General features: G+C 52.3%; 1 protein-coding gene across 5 annotated transcripts in view; it reads left to right on the forward strand.

The window, feature by feature from the left end:
• Positions 1-22,885, forward strand: part of LOC142070026 (uncharacterized protein C8orf90-like) — a 93,761-nt gene extending 70,876 nt beyond the window's left edge. For 3 of the 5 annotated variants that reach the window (XR_012665995.1, XM_075122944.1, XM_075122946.1), the window contains 3 exons: positions 9,377-9,511; positions 15,944-16,175; positions 20,257-22,885. The gene's annotated coding sequence lies outside the window, so the exon portion shown is untranslated. The remainder of the gene's footprint in view (positions 1-9,376; positions 9,512-15,943; positions 16,176-20,256) is intronic. The other 2 variants (XM_075122947.1, XM_075122945.1) reach the window with 2 other exon arrangements.
• Positions 22,886-24,791: the final 1,906 nt, after the last annotated feature.

The following is a 24,791-nucleotide window of genomic DNA, read 5'->3' on the forward strand; positions in this document are numbered from 1 at the left end:
CCACTCTGAACTCTAGGGTACAGATGTGGGGACCTGCATTAAACCCTCCTAAGCTTACTTTTACCAGCTTAGGTTAAAACTTCCCCAAGGTACAAATTAATTTTACCCTTTGCCCTGGGAATTTCCACTGCCACCACCAAACTTTAACTGGGTTTACTGGGAAACGTAGTTTGGACACGTCCTTCCCCCCAAAATCCTCCCAACCCTTGCACCTCACTTCCTGGGAAAGGTTTGGTAAAAATCCTCACCAATTTGCATAGGTGACCACAGACCCAAACCCTTGGATCTTAGAACAATGAAAAAGCATTCAGTTTGCTTACAACAAGACTTTTAATAGAAGTAAAGGAATCACCTCTGTAAAATCAGGATGGTAGATACCTTTCAGGGGAATTAGATTCAAAACATAGAGAATCCCTCTCGGCAAAACCTTAAGTTACAAAAAAGACACACAGACAGGAATAGTCATTCTATTCAGCACAGTTCTTTTCTCAGCCATTTAAAGAAATCATAATCTAACACATACCTAGCTCGATTACTTACTAAAAGTTCTAAGACTCCATTCCTGTTCTGTCCCTGGCAAAAGCAGCATACAGACAGACACAGGCCCTTTGTATCTCTCCCTCCTCCCAGCTTTTGAAAGTATCTTGTCTCCTCATTGGTCATTTTGTTCAGGTGCCAGCGAGGTTACCTTTAGCTTCTTAACCCTTTACAGGTGAGAGGATTTTTTCTCTGGCCAGGAGAGATTTTAAAGGGGTTCACCCTTCCCTTTATATTTATGACACACGCCAAGTAAGGGGGCGAGAGTCATTCGCATCTTCCTTAGCCCCTCTTACATTTCTGATTTTCCCTTTAGGGAGACGTGCATGATATACAACCACCAAGCCAAGTAGCAGGATCCACTCCATGAAGGAGGGAGGGCTAGGTATGCCTTGTTACCACACATCCAGTATACTCCAAAAAGGGTAGGAGTGACTTTGGACCAGGTATTATTAATACGTTTGTACCATCCGGTCCAAGATGGGAGGAGGGAGAATTTAGCCGTGGAGGCGTTAGAGGAACATAAACACATAGTATGAGTTGTACCCAAGCGTGCAATTTATAACATAATGATCAATCAACTTATGATCTTTATACAAAAGATGTTCTTCCCCATGCAGACTGCACTTATTACCCGCAAATCTATACCACGCGGAGGTGCAAGAGGTTGCTATTTTCCCTTCTTTTAAGAGGCACCATTGACCAACTCGTTTCCAAACTATTAGATACCTGCTTTCAGAGATGCCGGTATCAGCCCAGGTAATATTTAAATTGCCAGAGGAATCCTTCCAGGATGGGGTCCAGGTCATATTCATTGCACTAAGGGGAATAGAGGCCATGGGAAGACCCTTTTGGCTATTGGCTGCCATTAATGAGCACACCCAGCATGAAGTATTTTGTAGGGCTGGCATACGAGCTTTCATTTCATGGGCAAGGCGTATAAATGTGTTAGGACTATGTGATTCTATAGTTTCTACTCCTCGTACCACCAAAAAAGAAAAATAACAAATAACAAGCAGATTACAAACACAAGAACCCAGGCTAAACCCCGCGGCCATCCTTTTCGGATAGGACACCACCAACTCAAGGTTTGTTCAGTTGCAGTCGGAGCTTCAGGTCGCCCAAAGGGGTGGCAGTCCATTGCTCTTGAACACAAATGTCATCTGCTTCTGATTCACCCAGTTCGCGGTGGGGTGAACGTGTGCAGTTCCCTCAAAGTCCGATGCTGTCTGCTTCTGGGGAACCTTTTTCCAAGTCAGATTCCCTAGTGGTGCAATGCAGGTTAGCTCTGTCAGTGGACAAGGGAGAGGTTACGAGCACTTCACCTTGTCCTTTTCCCTGCTGTCCAAAAGGAGGAAAGGAAAAAACCCAGAAGGAGGGACAGGCTGATCAGTAGTCGAAGTGAAGTCATCTTGAGGTGGAGGGGTCTTTTTGCAGTAAGAAGCATGGGTCCAGGCAGACAGTCTTTGGCACTTTACAGCAGTGTTGGTAGTTAGCAGGACTTAATAAGGGCCTTTCCAGCATGGGGCCTGAGTAGTCTTTTGCTGATGGACCTTTATGTAGACCCAGTCACCCTGTTTTAACAAATGGCAGGTTTGCTCAGGATCTTTGGAGCAGGACTTCTTTCACCTGTAAATACAGAGACCTAACACATTTCATTAATGTCTGGCAGTGTTTTACAGATCTCACAGCTGCTTGGGCACGTTCAAGCCCCCCTCTTCCTTGGCTGTCAGCCAAATCCTAGCTGTGAGTAGTGTCCTTGGGCAGGCCAGAGTCTTATCTTTGGACCAAGCCTGCCGGCTACAGCGTTGAATTAGCTCGTCCTCCGTTCTTTTTCTTCTCCCCTTCTTGGCTTCTATTAACCTGCAAAGGAAACTTTCACTTTCCACTCACACACCTTTGTTCAAAAATGAACACATATACATTGCCTATTATACAGCACTTTAGTCTTATTGTTCAATGTATGCCACCTACACCCTTCTAGGAAAATGACTTTATTACGGAGCTTTGGAGCAACAAGCCAGGACAAGCACACCCACTTTTGAGGAGTCCACTTGGTACAACCTCTGGTGTCCAATAGCTTTCCTCCCTTCCCAGCCCTCTGGCTAGCAATTTGAGGTAGCCAGAAGGATCCCAATATGGGGAGTGGGTTAACCTTTCATGTTCTTGCTTCCAAAGACTGTTGGTGTGCGAATTTTAACAACAATTTTTTTCAATTAAAAGATCTGGCCAATGAAATTTCTTTTTCTTTCTTAAGCAAATGCATTAAACTTTAGTATATTACATTTTCCTGATATTATCCAAACACTTTGTATTCCAAGTTGAATAAAACAAGTATCTGCATTTTGATTTAACCCTTCTATTTAGTTTTAAACTAAACTGTCCTATGAAAAATTAAACACAGCAATTCTGGCCACAAGACAAACACCACAAGACAGGAATAGAATCATAGAATCATAGAATATCAGGGTTGGAAGGGACCCCAGAAGGTCATCTAGTCCAACCCCCTGCTCGAAGCAGGACCAATTCCCAGTTAAATCATCCCAGCCAGGGCTTTGTCAAGCCTGACCTTAAAAACCTCTAAGGAAGGAGATTCTACCACCTCCCTAGGTAACGCATTCCAGTGTTTCACCACCCTCTTCGTGAAAAAGTTTTTCCTAATATCCAATCTAAACCTCCCCCACTGCAACTTGAGACCATTACTCCTCGTTCTGTCATCTGCTACCATTGAGAACAGTCTAGAGCCATCCTCTTTGGAACCCCCTTTCAGGTAGTTGAAAGCAGCTATCAAATCCCCCCTCATTCTTCTCTTCTGCAGGCTAAACAATCCCAGCTCCCTCAGCCTCTCCTCATAACTCATGTGTTCCAGACCCCTAATCATTTTTGACAGGTTTCAGAGTAACAGCCGTGTTAGTCTGTATTCGCAAAAAGAAAAGGAGTACTTGTGGCACCTTAGAGACTAACCAATTTATTTGAGCATGAGCTTTCATCGGAATGCATCCGATGAAGTGAGCTGTAGCTCACGAAAGCTCATGCTCAAATAAATTGGTTAGTCTCTAAGGTGCCACAAGTACTCCTTTTCTTTTTGCTAATCATTTTTGTTGCCCTTCGCTGGACTCTCTCCAATTTATCCACATCCTTCTTGAAGTGTGGGGCCCAAAACTGGACACAGTACTCCAGATGAGGCCTCACCAATGTCGAATAGAGGGGAACGATCACGTCCCTCGATCTGCTCGCTATGCCCCTACTTATACATCCCAAAATGCCATTGGCCTTCTTGGCAACAAGGGCACACTGCTGACTCATATCCAGCTTCTCATCCACTGTCACCCCAAGGTCCTTTTCCGCAGAACTGCTGCCTAGCCATTCGGTCCCTAGTCTGTAGCTGTGCATTGGGTTCTTCCGTCCTAAGTGCAGGACCCTGCACTTATCCTTATTGAACCTCATCAGATTTCTTTTGGCCCAATCCTCCAATTTGTCTAGGTCCTTCTGTATCCTATCCCTCCCCTCCAGCGTATCTACCACTCCTCCCAGTTTAGTATCATCCGCAAATTTGCTGAGAGTGCAATCCACACCATCCTCCAGATCATTTATGAAGATATTGAACAAAACCGGCCCCAGGACCAACCCTTGGGGCACTCCACTTGATACCGGCTGCCAACTAGACATGGAGCCATTGATCACTACCCGTTGAGCCCGACAATCTAGCCAGCTTTCTACCCACCTTATAGTCCATTCATCCAGCCCATACTTCCTTAACTTGCTGACAAGAATACTGTGGGAGACCGTGTCAAAAGCTTTGCTAAAGTCAAGAAACAATACATCCACTGCTTTCCCTTCATCCACAGAACCAGTAATCTCATCATAAAAGGCGATTAGATTAGTCAGGCATGACCTTCCCTTGGTGAATCCATGCTGGCTGTTCCTGATCACTTTCCTCTCATGCAAGTGCTTCAGGATTGATTCTTTGAGGACCTGCTCCATGATTTTTCCAGGGACTGAGGTGAGGCTGACTGGCCTGTAGTTCCCAGGATCCTCCTTCTTCCCTTTTTTAAAGATTGGCACTACATTAGCCTTTTTCCAGTCATCCGGGACTTCCCCGGTTCGCCACGAGTTTTCAAAGATAATGGCCAATGGCTCTGCAATCACAGCCGCCAATTCCTTCAGCACTCTCGGATGCAACTCGTCCGGCCCCATGGACTTGTGCACGTCCAGCTTTCTAAATAGTCCCTAACCACCTCTATCTCCACAGAGGGCTGGCCATCTCTTCCCCATTTTGTGATGCCCAGCGCAGCAGTCTGGGAGCTGACCTTGTTAGTGAAAACAGAGGCAAAAAAAGCATTGAGTACATTAGCTTTTTCCACATCCTCTGTCACTAGGTTGCCTCCCTCATTCAGTAAGGGGCCCACACTTTCCTTGGCTTTCTTCTTGTTGCCAACATACCTGAAGAAACCCTTCTTGTTACTCTTGACATCTCTGGCTAGCTGCAGCTCCAGGTGCGATTTGGCCCTCCTGATATCATTCCTACATGCCCGAGCAATATTTTTATACTCTTCCCTGGTCATATGTCCAACCTTCCACTTCTTGTAAGCTTCTTTTTGTATGTTTAAGATCCGCTAGGATTTCACCATTAAGCCAAGCTGGTCGCCTGCCATATTTACTATTCTTTCGACTCATCGGGATGGTTTGTCCCTGTAACCTCAACAGGGATTCCTTGAAATACAGCCAGCTCTCCTGGACTCCTTTCCCCTTCAAGTTAGTCCCCCAGGGGATCCTGGCCATCCGTTCCCTGAGGGAGTCGAAGTCTGCTTTCCTGAAGTCCAGGGTCCGTATCCTGCTGCTTACCTTTCTTCCCTGCGTCAGGATCCTGAACTCAACCAACTCATAGACATAGAACACAGAACATAATTCCTATTGTGCCAGTAAATTCATGATATGTTGAATTGCTTTTCAGCTGGCATCAGTTTTCTCTAATTTTCTGAAAGACAAAAAGAACATAGATCTACCCCTTCTGGGCAGTCGGTCATTGCTTAAAATATTTTCTTTTTATACAAATACCCTTATTAATTGCAGGCAAAACAGAGGAATTACCCATATTTTCTTGTATTTGTTTCATAGGCAGCCCAGGTTTCAGTGGCTTTTACCTTATCAGTTAAGTAATTTACATTAAAACAAATGCTTTTCGGCTTGCTTTTGGATCCACAGCTTAAAGATTTTTACTTTAAAAAGGACACAATAAACTCTACCAGACTTTTGATTGCCTTTTACTTTTAACTCCTGTTTGCACAACACACAACTCTAAAAAGGAAAACAACAACTATTGTAGCCCCTTAGAGTCTAATAGGATCTTAATTAAGTAGCATTATATATTTACACTCCTTTATACATTCGGGCGGTTAAGTTCCAATAAAACCCCTTATGTTCTTTTAGCTAATTTGACTAAATTTTTCATAGCCAAATGATTTCAATCACATAGTCTCTTTGCCTGGATTTATTTACAGACATTTCTTTGAAAAAAAAAAGGCCCATTTTCCCTTCAGAATGGCTGCAAAGAAACCAAAAATTCTTTTTCTTTAGTTTAATTCCCTCCAGCAACTACAGAGTTAATTTCTCACGTTCTTTCCTTAAATCACTTGCTTATGTTTCAAAACGACACCCCAATCAACTCAGATTTTACCATTCCAAGTATTATTCTGGGATTTACGTTTCCCATTTCTGTAATTATTTACTCCTCTTTTTTCACTATGCCCTCCAAGTTTCCAACCTGTTTTCCAATCTCTCTATCTGTTGCCTGCCCGCTTGGGCCCGATCCTGTTTTTCTCTCTGAACTGTCCCTTCCATGAGCACCAGCTTTGTTCCACGACCAATTTAACAAGGAGGGTGGGCTTCTTAACTAACCCCCAGGCCTCCTGGTCTCTTCTCTTAAATATTCTCACTCACAAGGGTTACCCGAGTCCTCCCCCGTGAGGCTTGTCACCTGGATAGAACGCACGGCCGATTGGCGGTTTAACTATTTAACTTCCTCTTATGGCAGACACACTGTTGTTACAGCATATGATGAGCACAAATGGTTAAATTTTGACAAGTCTCTGAAGGACTGGTACTTGCTTAGCCAGTGCTCCCTTTTCTGCCTGGAAGTCCTGTCTTAAGGCTTGCAACTGGTCCTGGGCATAGGTCAGAAAGCCGAGGGAAAGCCGGAGGAGGGGCAAAAGCAGGCATAGCACAGAGCGGGGCTGGAGACCCCTGAGATGAATAAGAAAAGGAGGAGGAAAGAGGACATCCTTCTTTTGGCTTATAATTATACCATACACACAAATAATCCATTTGTCCCGGTCTAAGATCGACCAAAATATCTTTTAAGGAATCCATCCTGTTGTCGGAAAGAGTTCCGCAGGCCGGCCATTCTTTAGTCGGGGACAAATGAGTGGTGAAAGCTGGCCATTGAACCTGACATAAATTATTCATTTTTGATTTAGTTAACCCAATAATTCCAGAGATTCCCTTCCAATTTCTGAGTATCAGAGACAACGGGGCGTCCCCCGGGCATTTACTGCCAATTTGTCCCATTCTAGGTGGAAAGGGGACTCAAACCCACAATCCCCAACTCTTAGTATCAAGCGATCGCTTACCTCTCCAGGGACTCGAACCCCGAAGACCTGGATCTGGAGCCTACTCAATGGGTAGGTGGATGTTGCTGGATTTCTATGGGCTCCTGCTGGTCCACAGAACATGCCTTATCGCCGACACAGATCACTGGCAAGGCTTCTCAAAACCGGAGGATGCGCGCGGCGTTGCTTTAGAGTCTGATCCTGCACCAGAGAGTCAGACGGGTCCCGGCAGAGTCGCCAAATTGTCGGGGACTCGAACCCCAGACGGCACGGTTCGTTGTCTGACCGCAGAGAGACAGGCAACACCAGCAAGGTCCGAACACAAAGCTCTTTATTGAAGAGTGCACACAACAATAGAGAGCAGCCCGTCTCTGAAGAGAACCAGCCGCCTCTTAGGCAAAACTAATAGGTTTTTATAGACCGTCCGTCGCGTCACAGATTATTCATGAAATAGCCCAAACCCCCCTCCCCTTTGTTAGTTAAAAGTTCTTTATCATGCATGCATACCTATCCCCTATTATATATAGCTTTTTGCAAGTCGTTATGCCTCCCCAACTTTCTTATCGATCCAGTTGTCAAACAGGGGACGAGGAGTTAAGAACATACATGAAACAGAAACAGGGAGTGGAGGCAGTGTGTCTCCTTCTCATTCTCAGAACATCTGGTACGATAATGCAGGAATGCAGGTTTCCTCCTAATTCACTCCTTGCAACTTAACAAGCATTCTTTCATCCTGCCAATCTCATTCAGGAACTTTCTCAGCATTCCTGCATTGGCCTAACTTTGGTTCGGCTGACATAACTGCTTCATGTTAAAATTTTCCTAACAAACTGCCTGGGCACAGAAGGTGCAGAGTGTCCAGGTGCAGTTCCTGAGAGCTCTCAGGGGGATTAGGGGCAGGATCCCTTCATAGAATCATAGAATATCAGGGTTGGGAGGGACCTCAGGAAGCCATCTAGTCCAACCCCCTGCTCAAAGCAGGACCAATCCCCAACTAAATCATCCCAGCCAGGGCTTTGTAAAGCCTGACCTTAAAAACTTTTAAGGAAGGAGATTCCACCACCTCCCTAGGTAACGCATTCCAGTGTTTCACCACCCTCCTAGTGAAAAAGTTTTTCCTAATATCCAACCTAAACCTCCCCACTTGGCACATTACACAGCTCGGTTTGTTCCCTCCCTCCCGATCAGTTCCAGGGAACCATTGGGTGACTCTGCACGTGACTCAGCAGGTGACCCAGCCATGAAGGGAACCCAGATCCACACGCAGCTGGGGGTGACACGTGTTCTGCCCCCTTCACACCGAGGATTTCACGGACACGTTCCTGTGTGAATTGGAACCCTGCTTGCCCCTTCTGCACCCTCAGCAGATGCCCAGGGGCAGGGGGCTCAGGTACCTGGGGGCTCCTGCTGCCTTCTCCGCAACCCCTGCATTGGCTGTGCTGAGAGCTAGACGTGCTCTGAGCAGGGCTGTCCCTGCCCCTGCCCCTGCTGGCTTCCTGCTGCGTGGCAGGAAAGGGCAGTGGGGAGTTGTGGTGACCCGTTGCTTGCTGCCCAGAGGGTGGGAGTTGCTGGAGGATCTGAGTGTCAGTCAGGGGTGATTGGGGTGAGGGATAGCGGGGGGGGGGGTCTGTGTCTCAGTGAGGGGTGATTGGGGTGGGAGGTTTCTGGGGGGGTCTGTGTCTCAGAGAGGTGTGATTGTGTAGTAGTAGGATTTTATGTTTGTATTTTGTATAATTCTGTATTTGATCTAATTTTAAGGCAGTAACAGACCTTTGATTGTCACCACTTTGTTGGAGGTTTTGCATTTTCAAATAAGTAAAAGAATCCCATGGTTGTTTTTCTTTTACACTGCAATTTGATGTTCCTGTTCAAAATGTTCTGTGTAAATTAATTCTATTTTGTGTGTGAATAAGGAATAAAAAATAATTGTAAAGGCCATCACTGAACCAGATGTCATTGGAAGGAACCGGAGACAAACGCAGGGTTGGCAGGAAGCTGCAACACGCCCCTGTTAAAATGTCAAAAAAAGGCAATTAACAAATAAAAATAAAACAGGCACCTATGAATGAAAACTAAATAACTGTAATCAAAACCAGCATAGAACAACTGCCTCAAAAACTTAATAAAAACAGAAAATAAAGAATAAAAAAAATTTTAAAAAACAAGCACTCATCAAACAATGAATTACAGCATAATCATTAATCCCAATAAAAAAATCACTATATAAACAGGGTGCCTTGCCATAAATCTTTGGGTTCGTCCTGCCAAGACTTCCCTGGAGCATCGTGTCGCAACTGACAGAACCCGGCTCTTTCCTACCTGTGATCAACCTAGCTGGCCACTAGATTGCTCTGGATTCTGAACTGGTAACTATAACATCGACTGGTGGGACAGTGTGTGTGGCGGGGGGGTGATTGAATGCATACGCTAATTGTTGTATCTTCAATAACTGTGGCATACTGTTTTTTCCCCTTATAAGCATAACAATTGCAGTGGGGTGTGGTGGGGGGGCAGGGTCTGTGTCGAATTGAGAGGTGATTTGATGAGTAGTGTCTGGCGGGGTCTGTGTTTCAATGAGGAGTGACTGGATGGGTGGTGAATGGGGGTCTTTGATTGAGGGATGATTGTAGTTGGGAGGTGGCTGGGGGGTTTCTGTGTCTCAGTGAGAGGTGATTGGGGTGGGGGATGCTGGATGATCTGAATCTCAGTGAGGGGAGATTGCGGTGGGGCGTGGCTGGCGGCTCTGTGTCCAAGTGAGAGTTGACTGGTGTTGAGGGTGTCTGGGAGGGTCTGTGTCTCATTGAGTGTGGTTGGGGTGGGAGGTGGCTGCAGGGGCCTGGAGAATGGATACCCCAGCGACTGGTGACCTGGAGGTCCAGCTCGGGAGTCACAGACAGTTCTGGCCAGCAGGAGAAGAATGGGATGCGGAGAGAGGACCCCAGTGTCCTGACCAGCTGGTTCTAGCAAGTGGGAAACAAAGGACGAATGAGAGGAGAGGCTAACAGAAGAGGAGGCCCAGGCGATCCTGTTTACCTGGGACAGAAGACAAAGGACAGAGATGGGTCTTGGGGGAGGTGACTTGGAAGAGACTTCCCCAGTTCATACCTTCCCCAGTTCATACCTTCCCCAGTTCATACCTCCAGGCCCTGGGGGCTACTCTGCCCCATGGACTCGTGGGCTCTCCCAGCTCATTGTCCCAGATGCACACTGAGGCACTTGGCGCCGCCTGCCGACCCCTCCTCCTGCCTCGTCTGCAGCCCCCGAGCTGGACGTGCTCTGAGCAGGGCTCTCCCTGCCCCTGCTGGCTGCCCGCTGCATGGCAGGGAAGGGCAGTGGAGAGTGCTGGTGACCCGTTGCTTGCTGCCGGAGGGGCTGTGGGAGCCCCAGGGAGAGCTGGATGGGAGCTGGGCCTGAGCCGGGGACGGTAACATGAGGCATGTGGCCCCGCGACCTCTCTGCAGTAAGAGCGTTGGGTGTCAACCTAGGGAGGCCGGACCCTGCTGGGCTGGCTCACAGGTTCCCAAGCTGGGGTCCCACCAGGGGTTCGTAACCCCCCTGCCTTCCCCTCAGGGCTGCTGAGAGAACCTCAAAAGTGCGAGCGGAGCATGAACCGAGGCCTCCATGTGCAGCCAGCCTGCAGCAATAGCTCCCCTAGGCCCGGCCCATGGGTCTCAGCCCAGGCTGGGGGCTCTGCCAGTCTGTGCTCTGCAAGCTGGGTTTTGTTCCCTGGGACACAGAGTTCAGCCCTTTCCCCAGGCAGCACCAGTCTCTGCAGACAAGCGCCTGCCAGGACCCCGGGGTCCTTAGCCGCCCAGCCCGCAGGTCCCAGCTGGATGGTAGGGGGACGCTGGGACGGAAAGGGCTGAGAGACCCTGGGCGAGATCATCGACTCCAGAGACTGCTGAGGGCTGGAGAGGAGCCGTGACGATGCGGGGAGGAGAGGGTCGTTTCTACCCGAGGCAAGAGCTGGCCAAGATGAGGGGCTGATGTTTCCCCACGCTGAGCACCCGGCATCCCAGGGAAAGCAAGTGGGAGCCGCAGACAAGGCCCCCAGGAGTTTCTCTAGCCCTGCAGGGAGCAGGGGGGCCAGGAGCGGGGCAGGCGCACGTAGGAAGGTGTCATAACAACGACCGTCTCCCCTGCCCTTTGCCGCCTCAGGGAGGGATCCCTATGTCCATCCCTGTAGCCCCCGGGAATGGGCCATGGGCCATCTGAGGGGAAGCCCCAAGTCACAGGCCAGGCCCTGCGTTTTGTGACGGGGGGAATCGGGGGTGCAGCTGAGCCCTTCTCCCAGCCCCTTGGTGGAATGGCTCCGGGTGGCTCGACTCCTTTCGAGTGCTAACTTTATACCTTCAAGTCAGCGGCACTGCTATGGGTACCTGCATGGCCCCACAGGATGCCAACATTTTTATGGCTGACTTAGAGCAACGCTTCCTCAGCTCTTGCCCCCTAGCGCCCCTCCTCTGCTTGTGCTACATTGATGACATCTTCATCATCAGGCTAGGTGTCCCTAGTCCCAGGTTGCCAGGAGCTGGGATTGGGTGACAGGGCATGGATCACTTGATGATAACCTGTCTGTTCATTCCCTCTGGGGCACCTGCCATTGGCCACTGTCAGAGGACAGGATACTGGGCTTGATGGACCTTTGGTTTGACCCAGGATGGCCATTCTTATGTTCTTATCTGGACCCATGGAAGGAGGCCCTTGAGGAATTCCACCAGGATTTCAACAATTTCCACCCCACCATCAACCTCGGCCGAGACCAGTCCACAGAAGAGATCCACTTCCTGGACACTACAGTGCTAACAAGCGATGGTCACATAAACACCACTCTATACCGGAAACCTACTGACCACTATACTTACCTACATGCCTTCAGCTTTCATCCAGACCACATCACACAATCCATTGTCTACAGCCAAGCTCTAAGATACAACCGCATTTGCTCCAACCCCTCAGACAGAGACAAACACTTACAGGATCTCTATCAAGTGTTCTTACAACTACAATACCCACTTGGGGAAGTGAAGAAATAGATTGAGAGAGCCAGAAGGGTACCCAGAAGTCACCTACTACAGGACGGGCCCAGCAAAAAAGGAACAGAACGCCACTAGCCATCACCTACAGCCCCCAACTAAAACCTCTCCAGCGCATCATCCAGGATCTACCACCTGTCCTGAAGAACGATCCCTCACTCTCACAGACCTTGGGAGACAGGCCAGTCCTAGCTTACAGACAGCCCCCGAATCTGAAGCAAATACTCCCCAGCAACTACGCACCGCACAACAGAAACCCTAACCTAGGAACAAATCCCTGCAACAAACCCCATTGCCACCTCTGTCCGCATATCTATTCAAGGGACACCATTAGAGGACCTAACCACATCAGCCACACCATCAGGGGCTCGTTCACCTGCACATCTACCAATGTGATCTATGCCATCCTGTGCCAGCAATGCCCCTCTGCCACGTACATTGGCCAAACCGGAGAGTTGCTGTGCAAAAGACTCAATGGACACAAATCAGACATCGAGAACTGGAACATTCAAAAACCAGTGGGAGAGCACTTCACTCTCCCTGGACAGTCAATAACAGACTTAAAAGTGGCCACTCGTCAACAAAAACACTTCAAAAACAGACTTCAGCGAGAAACTGCAAGAACTGGAATTAATTGGCAAACTTGACACCATCAAATTAGGCCTGAATAAAGACTGGGAGTGGCTGGTAATTTGGGAATGGGCCACATGCACCATGCTTAAATTGGCTTTGTTAACACTGACCCCCGACTTGGTAAGACAACTCCCATCTTTTCATGTGCTGTATATTTATACCTGCTTACTGTATCTTTCACTCCATGCATCTGATGAAGTGGGTTGTGGCCCACAAAAGCTTATGCCCAAAGAAATGTGTTAGTCTCTAAGGGGCCACACGGACTACTTGTGGCTTAACAAGGTGGAGGGAGAGGGAGTTTTTTGTTACAGAGGGTCAGCGAACGGCCTGGAAAATGGATACCCCAGCGACTGGTGACCTGGTGACCGGGAGGCCCAGCTCGGAAGTCACAGCCGGTTCTGGCCAGCGAGAGGACAATAGGCTGCGGAGAGAGGACCCCGGTGACCTGACCAGCCGGTTCCAGCCAGTGAGGAACAAAGACGGATGCGAGGAGAGGCTGAGAGAAGAGGAGGCCCAGGCTGCCTGTTTACCTGGGACAGAAGACAAAGGACAGAGATGGGTCTTGGGGGAGGTGATGTCAGATGCCCAAGTGGAAGGAGGGGTTTTCTGGGCTAGGAGGAGAGAGCAGCCAGAGACCACCAAGAGGTAGGACAGACCTAGATGTACGGTGCTGAGGGAGGCCAGGCCTGTGGCCCTGAGAGTTTCCTGTGCTGTGCTAAGATGCTGAATAAACCCTCCTGTGTTACGCTGGATGAGTCGCTCCGGTCTAGAGAACAGGGTGGCATTATTCCCTCTGGGAGTGGAGGCCCCAGGGGTCTAGAGAAAGTGGACTCCCTGAGGGGGCCCACGGTGAGAGACAGGCGTGCTGAAGGCGGTTCCAGGAGGCAGAAGGGCCTACGGCTTAACCCCTGAGAGAGAGAGAACCCCGAGTAGGGTGTCACACTGAAGGGGTTTCCTCCCAGGGACCGTACAGAGCCGAGAGAGCACGAGCCCTGTGAGTCCGTGACAGGCAGCCCTAGAGACCAGACCCTGCGTGCCCTGGGCTCCATGACTCTGGGGCTGTCCACCTGGCACGCTGCCCTGGAGGCCAGAGCCTGTAGGCCCAGGGCGCTGAGGAGCTGCAAGCCTAGGACCATCACAGCCAGTGCTGCCAGGGGGATTCCGGGCACGCCGAGGGGCATGTGGCCCTGGCAGGCTGGGAGCGATCCTCCCCTACAGAGCAGCAGAGCGGGAAGGGGCATCTCCCACCCCGGGAGCTGCAGCAGCCCGCAAACGTTGTGAATGGAAGCAGTGAGACTATCTCCTCTCCAAGAGCAGTGTCCCGCATTCCCCAGAAGGGAGCGGTTTGATAACAGCCTGAGCACAGAGGGTGCAGAGTGGCCGGGTGCAGTTCCTCAGAACTCTCGGGCGGCGGTGGGAGGGGGTAGGAGCGAAATCCCTTGGCACGTTACACAGCTCGGTTCTTTCCCTCCCTCTCGCTCAGTTCCAGGGAGCTCCGCAGGGGCCTCAGCAGGTGACCCGGCCATGAAGGGAACCCAGATCCGCACGCAACCTGTGGGTGACGCCTGTTCTGCCCCCTTGACACCGAGGATTTCACGGCCTCCCACGGACATGTCCTGAGCGAATGGAACCCTGCTCGCCCCTTCTGCACCCGCAGCAGAGGCCCAGGGGCAAGGGGCTCCAGTAGAGTGCAGGCCCTGGGGGCAACTCTGCCCCATGGACTCGTGGGCTCTCCCAGCTCATTGTCCCAGATGCACACTGAGGCACTTGGCGCCGCCTGCCGACCCCTCCTCCTGCCTCGTCTGCAGCCCCCGAGCTGGACGTGCTCTGAGCAGGGCTGTCCCTGCCCCTGCCTCTGCTGGCTGCCCGCTGCATGGCAGGGAAGGGCAGTGGAGAGTGCTGGTGACCCGTTGCTTGCTGCCGGAGGGGCTGTGGGAGCCCCAGGGAGAGCTGGATGGGAGCTGGGCCTGAGCCGGGGACGGTAACATGAGGCATGTGGCCCCGCGACCTCTCTGCAGTAAGAGCGTTGGGTGTCAGCCTAGGGAGGCCGGACCCCGCTGGGCTGGCTCACAGGTTCCCAAGCTGGGGCCCCACCAGGGGATCGTAACCCCCCTGCCTCCCCCTCAGGGCTGCTGAGGGAACCTCAAAAGTGCGAGCGGAGCATGAACCGAGGCCTCCATGTGCAGCCAGCCTGCAGCAATAGCTCCCCTAGGCCCGGCCCATGGGTCTCAGCCCAGGCTGGGGGCTCTGCCAGTCTGTGCTCTGCGAGCTGGGTTTTGTTCCCTGGGACACAGAGTTCAGCCCTTTCCCCAGGCAGCACCAGTCTCTGCAGACAAGCGCCTGCCAGGACCCCGGGGTCCTTAGCCGCCCAGCCCGCAGGTCCCAGCTGGATGGTAGGGGGACGCTAGGACGGAAAGGGCTGAGAGACCCTGGGCGAGATCATCGACTCCAGAGACTGCTGAGGGCTGGAGAGGAGCCGTGACGATGCGGGGAGGAGAGGGTCGTTTCTACCCGAGGCAAGAGCTGGCCAAGACGAGGGGCTGATGTTTCCCCACGCTGAGCACCCGGCATCCCAGGGAAAGCAAGTGGGAGCCGCAGACAAGGCCCCCAGGAGTTTCTCTAGCCCTGCAGGGAGCAGGGGGGCCAGGAGCGGGGCAGGCGCACGTAGGAAGGTGTCATAACAACGACCGTCTCCCCTGCCCTTTGCCGCCTCAGGGAGGGATCCCTGTGTCCATCCCTGTAGCCCCCGGGAATGGGCCATGGGCCATCTGAGGGGAAGCCCCAAGTCACAGGCCAGGCCCTGCGTTTTGTGACGGGGGGAATCGGGGGTGCAGCTGAGCCCTTCTCCCAGCCCCTTGGTGGAATGGCTCCGGGTGGCTCGACTCCTTTCATAGAATCATAGAATATCAGGGTTGGAAGGGACCTCAGGAGGTCATCTAGTCCAACCCCCTGCTTAAAGCAGGACCAATCCACAAGTTTTTGCCCCAGATCCCTAAATGGCCCCCTCAAGGATTGAACTCACAACCCTGGGTTTAGCAGGCCAATGCTCAAACCACTGAGCTATCCCTCTCCCCCCTTACGAGCGCGCAGATTGTAAGGTATTGCAGGCTGTTCCTCTTTGTCTTCTAGGGTTGAAGCTGGTTCTGCGTGGTCTTGCAGAGGTGCTTGGTCCCCTTGAGGTGGCGCTGGCTTACACTGTGAGGCGTGGATCCATGCAGCGATGCCGGATAATTTCACTGCTGTCTGGGTGGTGAGCAGTACCTGGCATGGACCCTTCCACTGGGGTTCCAAGGCGGGCTTCCGAAGGTGGTGCCGCAGGCAGACCCACTCACCAGGCTCAGGAGTGTGACAGGCAGCAGAGGTGGGTTCCCTCGGCCAAGCTGCTCGCACCTGCCAATGGAAGGAGCTCACCGCTTGCATTAACCCTTTGCAGTACTGGAGGAGCGTGCTGTGAGTTGGGTTTAGGTCTGGGGCTGGGGTAATAGTAGCCATCGTTCGCATAGGGCGTCCCATGATGATTTCAAACGGACTCAATTTGTGTCTCTGGGATGGGGATGACCGAATTTCCATAAGGGCCAGTGGTAAAGCAGCTGGCCAGTTTAACCCTATGGAACTACAGATTTTTGCCAGCTTATTTTTAAGCACACCATTTCGCCTTTCAACTGCCCCTGCACTCTGTGGATGGTAAGGGCAGTGCAACAGGTGGGTGACATGTAATACCTGGTTTAGATGTTGAACAATTTTTCCAGTAGAATGTGTTCCCCGGTCACTAGACAAAGTGGCAGGAATTCCCTTGGTAGGGATAATGTGGTTTAACAGTCATTTTGCAAAGGACAATGAATCAGCTTTGCGACAGGGAAAGGCTTCAATCCAACCCGAAAACAGACATATTATAACTAAAATGAATTCATATTTCTGACACTTTGGCATTTGTACAAAATCAAGTTGCCAGTGTAGGAAAGGTGCTTGAGGCAAACCCCGGAACCCTTGTGTTACTTTTACAGATTTGCCTACATTGTGGCTTTGACAAGTAACACAAGCGGCACAGTGGCGGGTTGCAAAGGAGCTGAAATGGGGAGCCCACCACCCCGCCTTACTCATAGCAGAGACCATCCCCTCCTTGCCGACATGCGAAACACCATGTAGCAGGGCGGCTAGAGATGGGTAGAGTGAGAGGGGGGCTACAAAGGTACCGGTGGGCGATCACCAAAGGGAATCAGAATGCAAAGAGCAACCCAAAGCACTCCAGGAGTCTTTCTCTGTTTCTGGGGCAGAATCCTGGAGCTGAGCGAGATGAGACAGGGATGGTGGCGTGACAGAGAGAGGACCAAGAAATGCTTCTGGTGAAGGTTTTATAGTGGCGGCATGTTTTGCAGCAGCATCAGCAAGTGCATTACCTTTTGCCACCTCGGTGTCTGCCGCTGAGTGGCCAGTACACTTAACAATTGCCAAGGCAGACGGTAGTAAAACTGCATACAGGAGGGCGGCAATGTAGGGGCCATTCTTGATAGGGGTGCCAGTAGAGGAAAGAAAACCTCGAGCCTGCCAGAGGGTGCCAAAGTCATGCATAATCCCAAAGGCATACCGAGAATCAGTAAAAATAGAGGCAGAGAGCCCCTCGGCGAGTGCTAACTTTATACCTTCAAGTCAGCGGCACTGCTATGGGTACCTGCATGGCCCCACAGGACGCCAACATTTTTATGGCTGACTTAGAGCAACGCTTCCTCAGCTCTTGCCCCCTAGCGCCCCTCCTCTGCTTGCGCTACATTGATGACATCTTCATCATCAGGCTAGGTGTCCCTAGTCCCAGGTTGCCAGGAGCTGGGATTGGGTGACAGGGCATGGATCACTTGATGATAACCTGTCTGTTCATTCCCTCTGGGGCACCTGCCATTGGCCACTGTCAGAGGACAGGATACTGGGCTTGATGGACCTTTGGTTTGACCCAGGATGGCCATTCTTATGTTCTTATCTGGACCCATGGAAGGAGGCCCTTGAGGAATTCCACCAGGATTTCAACAATTTCCACCCCACCATCAACCTCGGCCGAGACCAGTCCACAGAAGAGATCCACTTCCTGGACACTACAGTGCTAACAAGCGATGGTCACATAAACACCACTCTATACCGGAAACCTACTGACCACTATACTTACCTACATGCCTTCAGCTTTCATCCAGACCACATCACACAATCCATTGTCTACAGCCAAGCTCTAAGATACAACCGCATTTGCTCCAACCCCTCAGACAGAGACAAACACTTACAGGATCTCTATCAAGTGTTCTTACAACTACAATACCCACTTGGGGAAGTGAAGAAATAGATTGAGAGAGCCAGAAGGGTACCCAGAAGTCACCTACTACAGGACGGGCCCAGCAAAAAAGGAACAGAACGCCACTAGCCATCACCTACAGCCCCCAACTAAAACCTCTCCAGCGCATCATCCAGGATCTACCACCTGTCCTGAAGAACGATCCCTCACTCTCACAGACCTTGGGAGACAGGCCAGTCCTAGCTTACAGACAGCCCCCGAATCTGAAGCAAATACTCCCCAGCAACTACGCACCGCACAACAGAAACCCTAACCTAGGAACAAATCCCTGCAACAAACCCCATTGCCACCTCTGTCCGCATATCTATTCAAGGGACACCATTAGAGGACCTAACCACATCAGCCACACCATCAGGGGCTCGTTCACCTGCACATCTACCAATGTGATCTATGCCATCCTGTGCCAGCAATGCCCCTCTGCCACGTACATTGGCCAAACCGGAGAGTTGCTGTGCAAAAGACTCAATGGACACAAATCAGACATCGAGAACTGGAACATTCAAAAACCAGTGGGAGAGCACTTCACTCTCCCTGGACAGTCAATAACAGACTTAAAAGTGGCCACTCGTCAACAAAAACACTTCAAAAACAGACTTCAGCGAGAAACTGCAAGAACTGGAATTAATTGGCAAACTTGACACCATCAAATTAGGCCTGAATAAAGACTGGGAGTGGCTGGTAATTTGGGAATGGGCCACATGCACCATGCTTAAATTGGCTTTGTTAACACTGACCCCCGACTTGGTAAGACAACTCCCATCTTTTCATGTGCTGTATATTTATACCTGCTTACTGTATCTTTCACTCCATGCATCTGATGAAGTGGGTTGTGGCCCACAAAAGCTTATGCCCAAAGAAATGTGTTAGTCTCTAAGGGGCCACACGGACTACTTGTGGCTTAACAAGGTGGAGGGAGAGGGAGTTTTTTGTTACAGAGGGTCAGCGAACGGCCTGGAAAATGGATACCCCAGCGACTGGTGACCTGGTGACCGGGAGGCCCAGCTCGGAAGTCACAGCCGGTTCTGGCCAGCGAGAGGACAATAGGCTGCGGAGAGAGGACCCCGGTGACCTGACCAGCCGGTTCCAGCCAGTGAGGAACAAAGACGGATGCGAGGAGAGGCTGAGAGAAGAGGAGGCCCAGGCTGCCTGTTTACCTGGGACAGAAGACAAAGGACAGAGATGGGTCTTGGGGGAGGTGATGTCAGATGCCCAAGTGGAAGGAGGGGTTTTCTGGGCTAGGAGGAGAGAGCAGCCAGAGACCACCAAGAGGTAGGACAGACCTAGATGTACGGTGCTGAGGGAGGCCAGGCCTGTGGCCCTGAGAGTTTCCTGTGCTGTGCTAAGATGCTGAATAAACCCTCCTGTGTTACGCTGGATGAGTCGCTCCGGTCTAGAGAACAGGGTGGCATTATTCCCTCTGGGAGTGGAGGCCCCAGGGGTCTAGAGAAAGTGGACTCCCTGAGGGGGCCCACGGCGAGAGACAGGCGTGCTGAAGGCGGTTCCAGGAGGCAGAAGGGCCTACGGCTTAACCCCTGAGAGAGAGAGAACCCCGAGTAGGGTGTCACACTGAAGGGGTTTCCTCCCAGGGACCGTACAGAGCCGAGAGAGCACGAGCCCTGTGAGTCCGTGACAGGCAGCCCTAGAGACCAGACCCTGCGTGCCCTGGGCTCCATGACTCTGGGGCTGTCCACCTGGCACGCTGCCCTGGAGGCCAGAGCCTGTAGGCCCAGGGCGCTGAGGAGCTGCAAGCCTAGGACCATCACAGCCAGTGCTGCCAGGGGGATTCCGGGCACGCCGAGGGGCATGTGGCCCTGGCAGGCTGGGAGCGATCCTCCCCTACAGAGCAGCAGAGCGGGAAGGGGCATCTCCCACCCCGGGAGCTGCAGCAGCCCGCAAACGTTGTGAATGGAAGCAGTGAGACTATCTCCTCTCCAAGAGCAGTGTCCCGCATTCCCCAGAAGGGAGCGGTTTGATAACAGCCTGAGCACAGAGGGTGCAGAGTGGCCGGGTGCAGTTCCTCAGAACTCTCGGGCGGCGGTGGGAGGGGGTAGGAGCGAAATCCCTTGGCACGTTACACAGCTCGGTTCTTTCCCTCCCTCTCGCTCAGTTCCAGGGAACTCCGCAGGGGCCTCAGCAGGTGACCCGGCCATGAAGGGAACCCAGATCCGCACGCAACCTGTGGGTGACGCCTGTTCTGCCCCCTTGACACCGAGGATTTCACGGCCTCCCACGGACATGTCCTGAGCGAATGGAACCCTGCTCGCCCCTTCTGCACCCGCAGCAGAGGCCCAGGGGCAAGGGGCTCCAGTAGAGTGCAGGCCCTGGGGGCAACTCTGCCCCATGGACTCGTGGGCTCTCCCAGCTCATTGTCCCAGATGCACACTGAGGCACTTGGCGCCGCCTGCCGACCCCTCCTCCTGCCTCGTCTGCAGCCCCCGAGCTGGACGTGCTCTGAGCAGGGCTGTCCCTGCCCCTGCCTCTGCTGGCTGCCCGCTGCATGGCAGGGAAGGGCAGTGGAGAGTGCTGGTGACCCGTTGCTTGCTGCCGGAGGGGCTGTGGGAGCCCCAGGGAGAGCTGGATGGGAGCTGGGCCTGAGCCGGGGACGGTAACATGAGGCATGTGGCCCCGCGACCTCTCTGCAGTAAGAGCGTTGGGTGTCAGCCTAGGGAGGCCGGACCCCGCTGGGCTGGCTCACAGGTTCCCAAGCTGGGGCCCCACCAGGGGATCGTAACCCCTCTGCTTCCCCCTCAGGGCTGCTGAGGGAACCTCAAAAGTGCGAGCGGAGCATGAACCGAGGCCTCCATGTGCGGCCAGCCTGCAGCAATAGCTCCCCTAGGCCCGGCCCATGGGTCTCAGCCCAGGCTGGGGGCTCTGCCAGTCTGTGCAGCCCCCGGGGATGGGCCATAGACCATCTGAGGGCAAGCCCTGAGTCACAGGCCAGGCCCTGCATGATGTGACAGGGGGACTCAGGGCGTGCAGCTGAGTCCTTCTCCCAGCCCCTTGGTGGAGTGGCTCCGGGTGGCTCGACTCCCTTCTATCCCCTCACACCTGCTCCCCTCCCCCCTGAACCCGGCCCACAGGCGCTAAGTGACCCCGCTGCCTGCTGTCACTCTTGCCAATGGAACAGGAGCAGGGTGTCTGTACAGCGCCTGGCACAACAGGGCCCTGATCTCAGTAGGGCAGGGTCTGTTTTTCACTGTGTGACTCTGCAGCGCTTGGCACAATGGTTCCCCGATCTTTGAGGCCTCTGTGTCAGGCTGTCCTGTAGTACCCACCAGGCAGCAGAAGGAATCCCTGGAGCTGGATGGATTTCTCCTGGGTGCTTGGCGGGTGCTAGTTCTAGAGAATTCCTTGGGGCATCGCCCTGTCCTGGTTCTCTGCAATGCCACACAGTTACTCTGGCAGCGTCGCTGCTCCAACGGGACCAGAATCTGCCCCCTCCTGAGGAAAGGTCGGGGACAGGCTTTGTTTGTGCAAGGACATGACGAGTGCTGATCAAAAATCTCCAGGGCGTGAAGGCACCCCGTCCCGCCTCTTTACTATAAGCACAGCCCATGCCCTGACCTTCCCCCAGGCTAGCAAACCTCATCCCCTTGGAGCAAAGGAGAATATATAAATGCAGTTTGGCTGCTCGAGAAGGAACATTTCCAATCTGAGCATCCAGTGACTCCAAACGCTGACTGACGGCACGGCAGAACAGCATGGCAAATTTTCTCAGATTCCAGATGTACAAAGGCTCTCCTGTGACGATCTCCGGAGATGACCCATGTATACCTGATGACTTAAATGAGACCACTGTCCGGAGCATCACTGTGGCAGGAGACGCCTGGGTCGTCTTTGATTCTCTCAATTATAGAGGGGACTTCAGAATCTTCAGGGTAGGAAATCAAGCATTCCCCTCGACGCTCACTAGCATCCAATCTGTGCGCATGATCAATGGGGGAATCGACAACTCCGAAATCACCTTCTATCCTCACCCTTTCTTCAGAGGCACAGGGGAGATATTTCAAAGTAAGGCACCTCAACTGCAGGAAAAGTATTTTTCTCTCAAAGTAACTAAGGGAGCTGTGGTCTTCTTCGATGGGGAAAACTACGCAGGAGAGAAGAGGATCCTGCTGAATGGAGACGAGGTGCAGAATTTCACTGCTGTGAAGTTACCCTCCATTGGCAAATCAGTGAAGACTGCCAGGGACATGGAGTCGTAATGAAAACGGGTGAGAACGTTCCCCTTCCCTGTGAACAGAGGAACGGCTCCAGGGCCCCACCTGTTCCCTAGAAGAGGATTCACTCCCTGCCCTGGTGATGATTGGCGCTGATTGCAGACATTCCCCTGCCTGCCCCTGTGACCCCTCCCTGAGCACACAAGGAGCGCTGACCTTCTGAGTGACAGGCGCAGAATCAACCCAGCTGAGACGATGGGAGGAAGCAAGAACTTGTCCCAGCCACTGTCCGTGGCCTGCTGGACTCAGCACCCCAGAGCTGACCCATGGATCGGGAGCCCCTCACCACTGCGGCACTGCGGTCCCTGCCTTTGCGGCCCCAGGGAAAGGCACCGCCGGTGACATGGCAAGACCCCATCTCCCCACCGTCTGACACCAAGGGGGCTGCAGACACCCCAGAGGGGCCAGGACAGTGACGCGATGTCCATCAGAGCCTCCCCAGCCAGCTGCCGGACACAGACCCTGCCCCAGCTTCTCCTGCTGTTTTGCAACAATAAAAATAATTGTCAAGTAGAATCTGCATCTAATTCTTAATGAAAAAGGCAGGGGGAAAGGAAGGGGGGTAACCTGTGTCTCACTGAGGTGTGGTTGGGGTGGGTGGTGGCTGGGGGGGGTCTGTGTCTCAGTGAGGGGTGATTAGGGTGGGGTTGCTGGGGGGGGTCTGTATCTCATTGAGGGGTGATTGGGGTGGGGTGACTGGGGGGGTCTGTGTCTCACTGAGGGATGATTGGTGTGGGGGTGGCTGGGGGGTCTGTGTCTCAGTGAGGGGTGATTGGGGCGGGCTGGCTGGGGGCTCTGTGTCCTAGTGAAGGGTGATTGGGGTGGGATGACTGGGGGGGTCTGTGTCTCAGGGTGGTGATTGGGGTGGAGTGGCTGGTTGGTCTGTGTCTGAGTGAGGGGTGATTGGGGCGAGTGGTGGCAGGAGGGGTCTGTGTGTCAGTGAGGGGTGCTTGGGGTGGGGTTGCTGGGGGGGTCTGTGTCTCAGTGAGGGGTGATTGGGGTGGCTGGTGGCTGGGGGGTCTGTGTCTCAGTGAGGGGTGATTGGGGTGGGGGTGGCTGGGGGATCTGTGTCTCAGTGAGGGGTGATTGGGGTGGGGTGGCTGGGGGATCTGTGTCTCAGTGAGGGGTGATTGGGCTGTGGATTGCTGGGGTATCTGTTTCTCAGTGAGGGGTCATTGGGGTGGTTGGTGTCATGGAGTATGGGGGAGTCAGGGCCCTGCACCCCCCACCCGCCACTTCCTGCGATTCACCATGACTCTCAGCCAGCCAGTAAAACAGAAGGTTTATTAGACAACACGAACACAGTTTAAAACAGAGCTTGTAGGTACAGAGAACAGGATCCCTCAGTCAGGTCCATCTTGCGTGGTGGGGAGCCCAGACCCTGGTTCTGGGCCTCCCTCTGTTTTCCCGGCCAGCTCTAAACTGAAACCCCCTCCAGCCCCTCCTCTGGCCTTTGTCTCTTTCCTGGGCAAGGAGGCCACCTGACTCTTTGTTCTCCAACACCTTCAGTTGGCACCTTGCAGGGGAGGGGCCCAGGCCACGGCCATTCTCTATGCAGACACCATCACACTGGCCCTCTAGGGCTCTGCAGCAATCACACCCCCTTATCCCACCACCTAGATACTTAAGAACTGCCTAGGGGAAACTGAGGCCCCCCACAGTATTCAGAGAAAACATTAAGAACATTCCCACTTCATCACATCTCTCTCCCCTTTGAGACCGAACTGAGCGGGGTCACTTTAGCCGGTGACCTGGGGAAGTTAGAACCCACCAGCGTTCCCATGGATGCCCCAACATTTCTCCCATTGTTTGGTGGGAGTTACACCAGGCCTGTCAGGGTTCCTTCCCCACTCTGAACTCTAGGGTACAGATGTGGGGACCTGCATGAAAGACCCCCTAAGCTTATTCTTACCAGCTTTGGTTCAAAACGTCCCCAAGGTACAAACTTTGCCTTGTCCTCGAACCCTATGCTGCCACCACCAAGCGTTTTAAACAAAGAACAGGGAAAGAGACCACTTGGAGACATCTTCCCCCAAAATATCCCCCCAAGCCCTAAGCCCCCTTTTCTGGGGAAGGCTTGATAAGAATCCTCACCAATTTGTACAGGTGAACACAGACCCAAACCCTTGGATCTTAAGAACAATGAAAAATCAATCAGGTTCTTTAAAGAAGAATTTTAATTAAAGAAAAGGTAAAAGAATCACCTCTGTAAAATCAGGATGGAAAATACTTTACAGGGTATTCAGATTCAAAACACAGAGGATCCCCCTCTGGGCAAAACCTTAAAGTTACAGAAAACAGGAATAAACCTCCCTCTTAACACAAGAAAAAGTCACATAAAACAAAAGATAAACTAATCCGCTTTGCCTGGCTTACCTATAGTGGTTGCAATATTGGAGACTTGGATTAGGATGGGTTGGAG

Source organism: Caretta caretta, chromosome 24, assembly GCF_965140235.1.
Source record: "Caretta caretta isolate rCarCar2 chromosome 24, rCarCar1.hap1, whole genome shotgun sequence".
NCBI lineage: Eukaryota > Metazoa > Chordata > Testudines > Cheloniidae > Caretta > Caretta caretta.